The sequence below is a fragment of the Schistocerca piceifrons genome, chromosome 7 (genome assembly GCF_021461385.2).
Source record: "Schistocerca piceifrons isolate TAMUIC-IGC-003096 chromosome 7, iqSchPice1.1, whole genome shotgun sequence".
NCBI lineage: Eukaryota > Metazoa > Arthropoda > Insecta > Orthoptera > Acrididae > Schistocerca > Schistocerca piceifrons.
In genome coordinates, this window is record NC_060144.1 from 14,817,369 (window position 1) to 14,831,684 (window position 14,316).

At 41.1% G+C, this 14,316-nt stretch overlaps 1 protein-coding gene across 1 annotated transcript in view; it reads right to left on the reverse strand.

Annotated features, from left to right (window-relative positions):
• The window catches only part of LOC124804801 (N(4)-(Beta-N-acetylglucosaminyl)-L-asparaginase-like), a 174,682-nt gene that overhangs the window by 134,325 nt on the left and 26,041 nt on the right, over positions 1-14,316 (reverse strand). The window lies entirely within an intron of this gene.

Sequence of the window (14,316 nt, forward strand, 5' to 3'; positions counted from 1 at the left end):
CAGTGTCCATCATAGATGAACTACACTTTCCTAAAATTCTCCAAATAAACTGAAGTCAACCATTCGACTTTCCAACCATAATCGTGACCTGCTCGTTCCATTTCATATCACTTTAGAACATTACGGCCAGATATTTAAAGACGTGACTGTGTCGAGCAAGATACTACAAATGCTGCATTTGAACATGACATTTGTTTCTCATACTGATCTGCATTATCTATGTTTAGAGCCAGATTTCATTCATTATCCCAACTTTTAGTTCAGTCTTTTACACCTCGAGTAGAACCACTTATTACCTTCAGTCATCTTCATCTTATATTGCCAAAACTCCGTCATCTTATTAATAACTTGAATACAAAGTATTGATGTTCCAAAATAATATTCCTTTAATAGTTGTTATGAACCTCCTTTCATCTTCTTAGGCTGTCATCAGATTACTCAATACTAAACACTCAGTCCACATAACTGCAGCAAGAATTCATAGCTGTATAAAGATTGCTGTACAAAAATTTATGACATTTTATGCCTATATCCCCCCCCCCCATGAACCATGGACCTTGCCGTTGGTGGGGAGGCTTGCGTGCCTCAGCAATACAGATAGCTGTACCGTAGATGCAACCACAATGGAGGGGTATCTGTTTAGAGGCCAGACAAATGCGTGGTTCCTGAAGAGGAGCAGCAGCCTTTTCAGTAGTTGCAGGGGCTACAGTCTGGATGATTGACTGATCTGGCCTTGGAACACTAACCAAAACGGCCTTGCTGTGCTGTTAATGCGAACAGTTGAAAGCAAGGGGAACCTACAGCCGTAATTTTTCCCGAGGGCATGCAGCTTTACTGTATGACTAAATGATGATGGCATCCTATTGGGTAAAATATTCCAGAGGTAAAATAGTCCCCCACTCGGACCTCCACGCAGGGACTACTCAGGAGGACGTTGTTATCAGGAGAAAGAAAACTGGCATTCTACGGATCGGAGCGTGGAATGTCAGATCCCTTAATTGGGCAGGTAGGTTAGAAAATCTAGAAAGGGAAATGCATAGGTTAAAGTTAGATATAGTGGGAATTAGTGAAGTATGGTGGCAGGAGGAACACGACTTCTGGTCAGGTGAATACAGGGTTATAAATACAAAATCAAATAGGGGTAATGCAGGAGTAGGTTTAATAATGAATAAAAAATAGGAGTGAGGGTAAGCTACTACAAACAACATAGTGAAGGCATCATTGTGGCCAAGATAGACATTAAGCCCATGCCTACTACAGTAGTACAAATTTATATGCCAGCTAGCTTTGCAGATGATGAAGAAATTGAGGAAAGGTATGATGAGATAAAAGAAATTATTCAGGTAGTGAAGGGAGACGAAAATTGAATAGTCATGGGTGACTGGAATTTGACAGTAGGGAAAGGAAGAGAAGGAAACGTAGTAGGTGAATATGGATTGGGACTAAGAAATGAAAGAGGAAGCCGCCTGGTAGAATTTTGCACAGAGCACAACTTAATCATAGCTAACACTTGGTCAAGAATCATGAAAGAAGGTTGTATACATGGAAGAACCCTGGAGATACTAGAAGGTTTCAGATAGATTATATAATGGTAAGACAGAGTTTTAGGAACCAGGTTCTAAATTGTAAAACATTTCCAGGGGCAGATGTGGACTCTGACCACAATCTATTGGTTATGAACTGCAGATTAAAACTGAAGAAACTGCCAAAAGGTGGGAATTTAAGGAGGTGGGGCCTGGACAAACTGAAATAAACAGAGGTTGTACAGAGCTTCAGGGAGAGCATAAGGGAACAATTGACAGGAATGGGGGAAAGTAATACTGTAGAAGAAGAATGGGTAGCTCTGATGGATAAAGTAGTGAAGGCAGCAGGCGATCAAGTAGGTAAAAAGACGAGGGCTAGTAGAAATCTATGAGTAACAGAAGAAATATTGAATGTAATTGATGAAAGGAGAAAATACAAAAATGCAGTAAGTGAAGCAGGCAAAAAGGAATAAAAATGTCTCAAAAATGATATCGACAGGAAAAGCAAAATGGCTAAGCAGGGATGGCTAGAGGACAAATGTAAGGATGTGAAGGCTTACCTCACGAGGGGTAAGATAGATACTGCCTACAGGAAAATTAAAGAGACCTTTGGAGAAAAGAGAACCACTTGCATGAATATCAAGATCTCAGATGGAAACCCAGTTCTAAGCAAAGAAGAGAAAGCAGAAAGGTGGAAGGGGTATATAGAGGGTCTACACAAGGGCGATGTACTTGAGGACAATATTATGGAAATGGAAGAGGATGTAGATGAAGATGAGATGGAAGATACGATACTGCGTGAAGAGTTTGACAGAGCACTGAAAGACCTGAGTCGAAACAAGGCCCCAGGAGTAGACAACATTCCATTAGAACTACTGACGGCCTTGGGAGAGCCAGTCCTGACAAAACTCTACCATCTAGTGAGCAAGATGTATGAGACAGGCGAAATTCCCTCAGACTTCAAGAAGAATATAATAATTCCAATCCCAAAGAAAGCAGGTGTTGACAGATGTGAAAATTACCGAACTATCAGTTTAATAAATCACAGCTGCAAAATATAAACGCGAATTCTTTACAGATGAATGGAAAAACTGGTAGAAGCCGACCTCGGGGAAGATCAGTTCGGATTCCGTAGAAATGTTGGAACACATGAGGCAATACTGACCCTACGACTTATCTTAGAAGATTAAGGAAAGGCAAACCTACGTTTCTAGCATTTGTAGACTTAGTGAAAGCTTTTGACAATGTTGACTGGAATACTCTCTTTCAAATTCTGAAGGTGGCAGGGGTAAAATACAGGAAGCGAAAGGCTATTTACAATTTGTACAGAAAGCAGATGGCAGTTATAAGAGTCTAGGGAAATGAAAGGGAAGCAGTGGTTGGGAAGGGAGTGAGACAGGGTTGTAGCCTATCCCCAATGCTATTCAATCTGTATATTGAGCAAGCAGTAAATGAAACAAAAGAAAAGTTCGCAGTAGGTATTAAAATCCATGGAGAAGAAATACAAACCTTGAGGTTCGCTGATGACATTGTAATTCTGTCAGAGACAGCAAAGGACTTGGAAGAGTAGTCGAACAGAATGGACAGTGCCTTGAAAGGAGGGTATAAGATGAACATCAGCAAAAGCAAAATGAGGATAATGGAATGTAGTCGAATTAAGTCGGGTGATGCTGAGGGAATTAGATAAGGAAATGAGACACTTAAAGTAGTAAAGGAGTTTTGCTATTTGGGGAGCAAAATAACTGATGATGGTCGAAGTAGAGAGGATATAAAATGTAGACTGGCAATGGCAAGGAAAGCGTTTCTGAAGAAGAGAAATTTGTTAACATTGAGTATAGATCTAAATGTAAGGAAGTCGTTTCTGAAAGTATTTGTATGGAGTGTAGCCATGTATGGAAGTGGAACGTGGGCTATAAATAGTTTAGACAAGAAGAGAATAGAAGCTTTCGAAATGTGGTGCTACAGAAGAATGCTGAAGATTAGATGGGTAGATCACATAACTAATGAGGAGGTATTAAATAGAATTGGGGAGAAGAGAAGTCTGTGGCACAACTTAACTAGAAGAAGGGATCGGTTGGTAGGACATGTTCTGAGGCATCAAGGGATCACCAGTTTAGTATTGGAGGGCAGCGTGGAGGGTAAAAATCGTAGAGGGAGATCAAGAGATGAATACACTACACAGATTCAGAAAGATGTAGGTTGCAGTAGGTACTGGGAGATGAAGAAGCTTGCACAGGATAGAGTAGATGGAGAGCTGCATCAAACCAGTCTCAGGACTGAAGACCACAACAACAACAACAACAACAACAACAACAACAACATGTCTATATCGATACAAAACACAAGCGTAATGGAATACTTACAGAGATAGTGAACAAATAAATCATGTAATACAGCATATTCAAATATTAAAACTATATGAATGTACAGTGAAAAGCCAAGGAAAATGATACATCTTCGTAACAACATGTAGGGGCCCTACGAGCACGCAGAAGTGCCACAATATGACTAATGTCTGAAATTGGGCTGGATGGAACTGACACCATGAATCCTGCAGGGCTGTGGAGATCTCTTCTGAACAGCATGTTGCAAGGCACCCCGGATATGCTCTATAATGTTCATGTTTGGGAAGTTTGGTGGGCAGCGGAAGTGTTGAAACTCCAAAGAGTGTTCCTGGAGCCACCTGTAGCAATTCTAGATATGTGGGGTGCGACATTGTCATGCTGCAATTGCCTAAGTCTGTCACAATGCACAAAGGACATGAATGGACACAGGTGATCAGACAGGATGCTTACGTACGTGTCACCTGTCAAAGTCATTTCTAGACGTATCAGGTGTCCTACATCAGTCCAACAGCACACGTCCCACACCAGTACAGAGCCTCCACCAGCTTGAACAGTCCCCTGTGGACATGCAGGCTCTGTGGAATCACGAGGCTGTCTCCATAACAGTACACGTCCATCCTCTCGATACAATTTGAAACAAGACTTGTCCGACCAGGCAACATGTTTCCAGTCACCAACAGTCCAATGTTGGTGTTGATGGGTCCAGGCAAGGTGTAAAGCTTTGAGTTGTGCAGTCACCAAGGGTACACGAGTGGGCTTTCAGCTCCGAAATCCCATATCGATGATGTTTCGTTGAATGGTTCACACGCTGACACTTGTTGATGGTCCAGCATTGAAATCTGCAGCAATTTGTGGAAGGGTTGCACTTCTGTCACGTTGAAGGATTCTCTTCAGTCGTCACTGGTAACATTCTTGCAGGATCTTTTTCCAGCTGCAATGTTGTCAGAGATGTTTTAATGGATTGCTGATACTCACAGTACACTCATGAAATGGTCATATGATAAAATCCCCAATTCATCACTACCTTGGAGGTGCTGTGTCCCATCACTCGTCCATCGGCTATAACACCATTTTCAAACTCACTTATATACTGATAACCAGCCATTGTAGCAGCAGTAACCAATCTAACAACTGTGCCAGACACTTGTCGTCATATAGGTATTGCCAACAGCAGAACCATATTCTGCCCGTTTACATATTTCTGTATTTGAGAACACATGCCTATACTAGTTTCTTTGGTGCTTCAGAGTAGAATGATTTGTCTTTTCAAGTTTTTTTGTAGGGAACTAACAATTAAATTGGCAATGTAACAGAGACAAGTGTAGGTAGTTTCATCAGCTGAAATCCAAATAATGTTGTCCTGAGTTCATTGCATATTTCTTTCAGAATATGTAGGTAAATTGTTGATTCATCTGGTATATTTTGATTTACGCAGCCAACTCAGAAACCTTAGGGTCACAATGTTCTTACCTAACTGTCACTGACTGAGCCTCTGAGGGGAATGGCGGAGGGAGGGAGGGAGGGATGGGGGGGGGGGGGGGGGAGTAGTACTGCAAATCACATACTCACAAAATAGTTGTGTGGGACACAATACAGTGTTGTAGTATCACGTCGAGAGAATTTGATATTTCATTGTATTCTCTGTCTTTCAATGCATTTGTGAAAGTGGTGAAGGTGTCAATGTGATGGAAATGATTTTTTTTTTTTTATTTTTGTTAAAAGTTGGTAGTGGTCAAATGTTTACTTTGCATATGTTTTGAAGTGTAATGCCTTTTTTTCCTTTTTTACATCTGATCTGGACAGACTAAGAAAGCCTATACACTGTTTTACATGCTAAAAACTATGACAGTAATATTGACACTCAAAGATATAGTTGCTGCGAGTGGCAACGGCGATGCTAAAAAGAGACTGTTGTACATTGTACCTCTGGCTCTGTTAGCCAACTTGAATGGAATTTCTAATTTTTGTTTTGTTTTATGTTGTGTTGTCTTCCTAGTGGTAGCAGAGAGAGGTATATATTGTTGCTTGAAAAGGATAGTCCATAATTGCAATCAGAACTGTAACTTTAATGTTTGTTGTCTATACAGAAAAGGTGGAAGGATTAAAAACCATTGTAATTCAAAAGAGCTTGTCTTGATGAGGTAAACGGCAAATATAATCATCGTCAAAGACAACAAAACAGGGAAAGGTAATTCATTCTTTTAAAAATCTGACACTTCACATTGGACATTATATATGTTTAAGTTTTACCAGCAAGATCTACATCCTGTGGCAAAAACAATTTCAAAAGCCTCCATAGAATTCATAATAACACGGATCAAAACCAGTGATGAGTGACACTGCTGTCTTTTCACAAAAGTAACATTCAATAGCCTGGACATGGATTTATTTTTGCTACAATGATTAAGGATCTGCTGCCATTTTCATTCCCCTCCCATTTTTCTTTGAGACTGTGCAAATTCATCAATACTAAATCATCAATTGACACAGCTGTGGAGCCCTAGGGTTGACATCGCCGAGATTCAAAAGAAGAATTCTTCTTCCATCAAATTTCTATTTGACAAACATTCATAATATTCTTGTTTTTTATTTTATTTTACCTTTCCTGCACAGTCAACCAGTCCAGCAGATATTCATTCAAGAGAGAATTAGCACATTACTGCAATTAACTTGGGGAAGGGATATTACAGTGTGCAGCAGAGTTATTATGCTGGTCGGAGAATCAAATCTGGTGGCATAGGATGTCACTGTATAGTCGACCTGGAAGCTTCCTAGATTGTGTGTTGATAGCAGGGATAGCCTACTGTCACCTATTGTGTGTTGATAGCAGGGATAGCCTACTGTCACCTTCAACTATCACTTACAACTTATTTGCTGTACTTCAACCATGTTGACAGTGGGGGCTGTTTATAGCTGATGATGCTGCCTCCTCCAGCTTTGTGTCTACTTCAGAAGTCACTAGATTCAGCACCAGAGCAGTTCAGCAATTCCACATAAGCAACAAGATGCCACCTGGTGCAGCCCCCTTCCAGCCTGTCCTCTGCGCAAAATAATGATGATTGCAACACCAAACTGTAGGTCTGCAGCAGTGAAAGGACCATGACTTGAGAATCCAATGAGATACATAGCTTAGGGGAAAATAGCAATTACAGAAAACTGATGTAGGCAGTGATTAGTATCTCCACTTCGCATGAATAGTTAACTGTTACAACCAAAATGATGACCCGGAGAGAGATCTACGAGTTTCGGCACGTGTCTTTAAGGACGCAACACCTTTAGCTACTCCTACTCTCATATTTGTTCTTCCTGAGAGTGTTACAACCCATAGTACAGAAACTTTGGATGGTTTAAAATTACTGTACTGGGGACATAAGCAAAGAGGTTTATCTTGAGCTGAAACATTTAGGTCCTTCACATGAGACCTGAATCCATCTAAGAACTGTTACAATATGTGGCCATTTACTGATAGGAGTTCCCTTTCTTCTCTTCTGCAGTGCTTTGTTCCTTAAAGGCAGAAGGAAGGAGCAGCAAATTGCCTGGATGACTTTTATACACTATTCATATGTTGTCATAACATATTATTAAAGAAAGTGAATAGTCACAAAATATTACAACTCCCCTCTTCATTTCAAATTTCCCCTTTTCATTCAAGTTTCCCTTTTTCCATGTTCTAATGTTCTGTGATAATGACTAATTTAAATAAATGGAGATACCATTTGAGGACAAAAGTAGAAAACAGTGGATCGCTTTTGTATTTTATAAGATGGCTACGCTCTAAAAGACTGATATGCAGAAACAAATGCTGGCAGACACAACTGCTGGTGTGTGTGTGTGGACACCTCGGCCTAAAATACTGATTCTTTCAGTGTTGCTGGATACAATACTGAAATATGGAGGTTGTGTAGCCTTTAGCACTTTCTTAGGCTCATCATAATGTATACAGCTCTTCATTTTAATTTCCCATATTTTCATCTCTGGAACAAAATAGGGACATTTCTCACTTAAAGTCATATGCTGTCAAGAACAATGAAGGCATACTTTCTCAAGTAGCATTCCATGCTTGCTTATTGTGCTGTTTGGCCGCGTTTCTCACAAATATTGGTAGCTTGCCCTTCATATGTGAGCACAATGCATGATGACAATGACAATAATGTCCACTTGTTGTAAGATCACCATGACAGTTTCATTCACTGTTTTGTGCTCACAAGGTAATGAAAACAATTTTGACATGGATTCTTTTGATTTGTTTGGTTTGTGCATTCAAGACAATGTTCTCTCTGAACTCTTTTGTGCCTATGGACAGAGCAGCTTAAGTTTGTGATGAATTTAGTGACATACCATACTTCAAGATGCCCCAAGCAAAGCTAGTTTTCAGTTTCACATTACAATTAAAGATAAATGTGCAACCGCAGTTTTGCCAAGCATGGCCCATACTTCATGCTATCAGAGATCATGTGGCACAAGAACTCTTATCTTAGAAGGGTAATGGTGTGATTTCCCCTGCAGCAGCTGGTCATCTGGCATCACTTATAGTGACAATAAGGAAACCATCTGGCAGGTTATGCTTATGTGCAGATTTAAAGGCAACAGTAAATCCACAAACTGTGACATTTTCATCTTTTTCCACAGCCTGAGGAAATCATGGACAGACTTTCTGCTGATCACGTCTTTTGTAAGACTGATCTTTACGATGTTTATGAAAGTAGTAACAAGTTTTTGTGACGCACACCCACATTAGGTTATTTACATTTTTTGAGGCTGCCCTTCAGCAGCGTGTATGCATCTGCAGTTTTTCAACATTATTCATCACATCTGACTGCTGAAGTTCTTCCTTATTTGCACTATTTGGATGACATGATCGTTTCAGTTCGAACTTCCAATGAACATCTTTCCAACCTCCGGAAAGTATTTCAAGTGATCCCATATGCTGGGTTAAAGTGTAATAAAGACAAGAGCTCCTTCTTTCACACTGAGATTGAATATTTAGGACATATGATCAACACTAGAAGTACCCACCCTTTGCAGTCACACCTGACCGCCATCTGGGACTTACCAATTCCTAGGAATGTCAGTGAACTCCAAACTGTGTTGGGTAAATTGACTTATTACATTTGGTCAATTCCAAAAGCTTTGCAGATTGCTGCTCCACTGCATTGTCTTCGACAAAAGAATGTTCCCTTTGAGTGGACCAGATAGTGTCGCATCACATATCAGAAACTGCAAACACTCACAGTTGATGCAAACTCTTATAGGATTGGCACTATTATCTCACATTGTGTTCGATCTTTGGACAGGCCAATTGCCTTTGCATCCAAGCTCCTCAACAAGCACACTGCAACTACTCCTAGATTGAAAAGGATGCTCTGGCTATCGTATACGGGGTGACTAAATTCCACCAACATTTGTATGACTGAAAATTTTACTTTGTGATGGATCACAAGCCCATCACCTTGCTGTTCAACCACTTCAAGCCCATCCCTCTGTACATGACGTGAAAGTTACAGTGCTGGTGTCAGTATGAAATTGTGTACAGCCCAATGGCTAAGCATTCAAACACAGCACATTCTCTCACCTCCCAGTTGGTGATGATTCAGTGTTTGACATTTCTGAAGATACACATTTCCACGTTGATGTTCAGGACAATTAAACACTTGATGTTTTCCCTTCGTCAATGGCAGACTGCTAAGACAATGTCTGTGGACTCCAATCTCACGGAATTGTTGCAGTATCTTCACATTTGTTGGCCACATGCAGTTGTATGCTGTTATTTTGCTCTTTGGCACAACTAATCTGTTTAACCATGATCAGTACTGAGTGGTTGTGCCATGTCCACTTCGGAAGGAAATTCTTCGCTTTCTCCATCGAGGACATTGGAACATTGTGCACACTAACCAGCTCACCTGACGCCACTGCACATGGGTTAGCATGGGCATTTTAATTGAACAACTGACATTACAATGTCCGGCATGCACAGGACACCAGGCTGCTCCACCACAGAAATGTTTTGATTGGCACAAGCCCAGCACCCCTTGGTAGCATCTGCATATTGATCTTGTGTGTCCCTGTTGGAATTCTCGTTGGCTTACTGAGGTAGACTAAGACAGCTTTCGCAAGTTTCTGTTTGTGAAGTAGAGCCAAGAGTGTGATGTTGATTTTTTGCTTCAAAGGTCAACTAGAAGTGTTTATTTTAGGCAATGGACCCCACTTCACATCGGCAGAATTTCAACATTTTTGTGAAAACAACAGCATTAAACATGTGCTGACAGCAGTTTTATCCTCAATCTATTAGTGAAGTGAAACACTTCATCTGAGCATTCAGACAATAGGTAAAGAAGATACACGCTTCCCATACATGGGACCAAGCTTTAATGATTTTTTTCTATCATGTCATTCCCAACCAAACAACGACAAGTGACAAGCAGAACTTCTGCACAGATGCCGACATAGCACGCTGCTTCAGCTGGTGCCTCCTCCGTGGAGTTTGACCCACTCACAGTCCAAGTTAAATGCTAGTGATTTTGTCTTTTTAGAAAATTTGGCAGACACAGGTGCTGGGAACAAGGCATTATCAAGAAAGTTTTGAGCCATTATTTGTGTCTTATAGAATCCCACCGAGCTGCAGATGCACCAACAGAATCAGCTTCCTCTTGTGTGACCTATGTGATCCTGCTATGGGTTTTTCATTTGCAGGTTCAGTGTCAGGAGGACCCTGCAGCTTCAGCTGCCTTTGCCTCCCTGATGCCCCGCACTTGGCGGGGAGTCAATGGCCATTGATGCAGAAGTGTCGCCATCACCAACGTGCCAGCAGTCCCAACTGAAAGAGGAGGACCCACTTCACCCTTCCATCTTCCAGCAGGTTACCAAGGATCCTCCAGTCGCTGTTACGCATTCCCCAATGGACTGGGAGAGGGTGGGGGGGTGGGGGTGGGGGTGGGGGTGGGGTGGGGGGGAGGGGAAGTGGTGTCTTACACTATTGACACCATGCCAGGCAATCTACATCCAGAGGCTGGCAGTAATATATGTGACTGGCCTTCCAATCTGGAGCCAAGTCATAGACACAACCTCTGCTGCATGTGCAAGGACGTTTAAGAAGATGCCCCACCAATGCCTGCCATTCTAATCACGGAGTTCACTTTGAGCCTTTTGCAGCATTACTAGTTTACCTCTTTATTATTGTGACTGTTTATGATGAATGTGCCTGAGTAATGGACTAGTGTACAATACTATTTGGACTTGCAAAAGAAAGTTAAGTAAACAATGTTACATACAGATTACATGTGCTTCTAATTACTTTGCTCCCTGTCTCGGCACCCACCTATTCCTCACCATCCACTGCTGGGTCGACCCAACACCATCACTGTTTCAATCCACAATTTAGCACTGTGCAGCCTATAGATAAACTTCAGTTGGCCTGCATCGCGGCACCCCCCTTATGCTTTATTTACCTAAAAAGATGACTGTTTCTCAAACATATCTTTTATATGTTGAAGAGTGATGAAAAATTCCTTTAGTACTAGATGCAATCTGTCACTGGTGTTCATAGGCACCTCAGATGAACCAGCCACACACAAGGTACCTTTGACATTTTGGTGTTAATACCGCCTAACAGACCACCCGAACCACTGGGAGTGTTAGAGAGAGCTGTAGGCTTCATAGCTGTTCCATGAGCAGCTAAGGAAATAAGAATCCACCCAAACAGAGGCCCACTTGCCTGTATGAGCCTCAGACACCTGAGGATATGCAAGTTTCTACAGGTTGTCCATTAACAAACATAACACTTCAGTAGTCACACATCTCATCGGTACTTTGCACACCTTGAGACTGGTGTTTTATTTATAGAGATTTATACCACCCTCATGATCTAGGCAAAGATCCCTGCTCCCTGTGACACACTATGTTCCACTGCAAAGCCACAAGCATGCACAGAGTATACACTCCAGTCAATGAAAAGTTGTAGAGTGCACAGAGTAGGTGAGAACTTTTGACTTCAGGACTTTGTTAGGAATCGTTAGGTGGTAAATATACTAAAAGTTCCTGAAAGATGGGATGGGTGTGGGTTCCATTTTTGTGTTTTTTGCTTGTATCTCAAAAATTGTACCCTGTAGAAAAAATGTTCCAAATAAAAATGAAAGCTAATTAAATTTCCTATAAAACTGTCTCTGTACATATTTTTCAAATTTTCAGAAGTTTTAGATGTTCACGTAATCGAAAATCATTTTTACCTCACTGCTTTTGTCAAACATTTGCTTCCAGTGTCTCCCACGATTATTCCTCAGAAAAATTAACAGAAATGAAGTTACAGAGCATTAAATTTCCTTCAACTTGATTTGTACTTTTGCTATTTATCTTCAACCAATCAAAAGTTTTGGAATTTCTAAGATGTACGCTCAGTTTCAATTTTCCTCTAGAAAAGAGAATGTTGAGAGTCTGTTGCAGCTGAACTGCTGTAACTTGCTCTCATAATAAGTAACAACACTTAAGCAATGGAAATAAGGTAATTGCAATTGAAACATGACACTTTTTATAATTATATCATTTATTATATAATTATGAATCACATAAAGAAAGTACTGTATTTACATGGACTGACAAAAATTCAGAAATGAAAAAAAAAAAAAGAAGAAGAAGAAGAAGCTGCGATCACAGCAACATCTTGGTTTATTTTAGGCAGAAGCATCGACACTCATCTCCATCAAGATGCTATCAAGGTCACTAGTACATCACGTCCGTGAAAGAGTTAACAATAGGAAGGCCCCTTGGGGAACAACAAAGGCCGGCCACCTGGCTTCTTCCAAAAGACCAGATACGCAGGCAGGAGGGTGTTCTCACTTCCTTTCTTTATCTTCAGTTCAATTCAAATACTTGCCGAACATAGTGGAGACAATATCTGTGTCTGCATTAAGTGTGACGGCACGTGTGTCACATGACAGGAATATGTTGTCAACCCACCTAACTTGTACACTTGGCGAATGGGTAAAAAGATTCTTCTACCTTGCCCGATTTAGGCTTTCTTGTGGATGTGACAATCACTCCCAAAAAAGTGATGAAAACATAAGAGTTTGTCACATAAAACTGCAACAAATAAATGCAACAGTTTCACAGTTGCACAGTTTTCCCTGTGCCCTGTCAAAACATATATTTTTAACGTTTTCAAATTTTTCCGTTTAGGTGTAGCGTCCACATACTATGGCGCAGTTACCTCGCATCAGACGGACGGACGGACTTTTAATAATTTTCTGAAAACAAAAAATTAAACTTTTCACTCGAGGGAAGACTTTGACCAAGGACCTCTCTTTGCACAGCTACTCACGCTAACCACGGGACCACGGCGCTCCTGAGTTCACATTAGCCTTGATATTGCCTATCTTGCGCATGGACTACTCAGTTTCTATATTTTGTTTATTTTTTTCATAGTTCCACACAACTTCTTCCTGTTTTCTCGATTGACCTGTGTTCAGTTTTTCAAGGCCTATCCACTGTGTCAACTTATAACTAAATCTGAGGGGGGTGCGAGGGGGAGGTTCCCTTGTAAGTGTCCTGCCAATGAAACGCAACCTTTGGCTTGCCTTCCGCACAATATTATCTATGTGGTCTTTCCAACTGAAGTTGTTCGTAATTTTAACACCCAGGTACTTAGTTGAATTGACAGCCTTGAGATTGTACTATTTATCGAGTAATCGAATTCCAACGGATTTCTTTTGGAACTCATGTGGATCACCTCACACTATTCGTTATTTAGCGTCAACTGCCACCTGCCACACCATACAGCAATCTTTTCTAAATCGCTTTGCGACCGATACCACGGATGACCTTATTAGACGGTAAATTACAGCATCATCTGCGAACAACCTAAGAGAGCTGCTCAGATTGTCACCCACGTCATTTATATAGATCAGGAACAGCAGAGGTCTCAGGACGCTTCCCTGGGGAACATCTGATATCACTTCAGTCTTTGCTGTCTATTACTACGAACTGCGACCTTCCTGACAGGAAATCACGAATTCAGTCGCACAACTGATAAGATACCCCATAGGCCCACAGCTTGATTAGAAGTCGCTTGTGAGGAACCGTGTCAAAAGCTTTTCGGAAATCTAGAAATACGGAATCAACTTGAGATCCCCTGTCGATAGCGGCCATTACTTCGTGCGAATAAAGAGCTAGCTGCGTTGCACAAGAACGATGTTTTCTGAAACCATGCTGATTACGTATCAATAGATCGTTCCCTTCGAGGTGATTCATAATGTTTGAATACAGTATGTGCTCCAAAACCCTACTGCAAACCGACGTCAATGATATAGGTCTGTAGTTCGATGGATTACTCCTACTACTCTTCTTAAACACTGGTGCGACCTGCGCAATTTTTCAATCTGTAGGTACGGATCTATCGGTGAGCGAGCAGTTGTATATGATTGCTAAGTAGGGAGCTATTGTATCAGCGTAATCTGAAA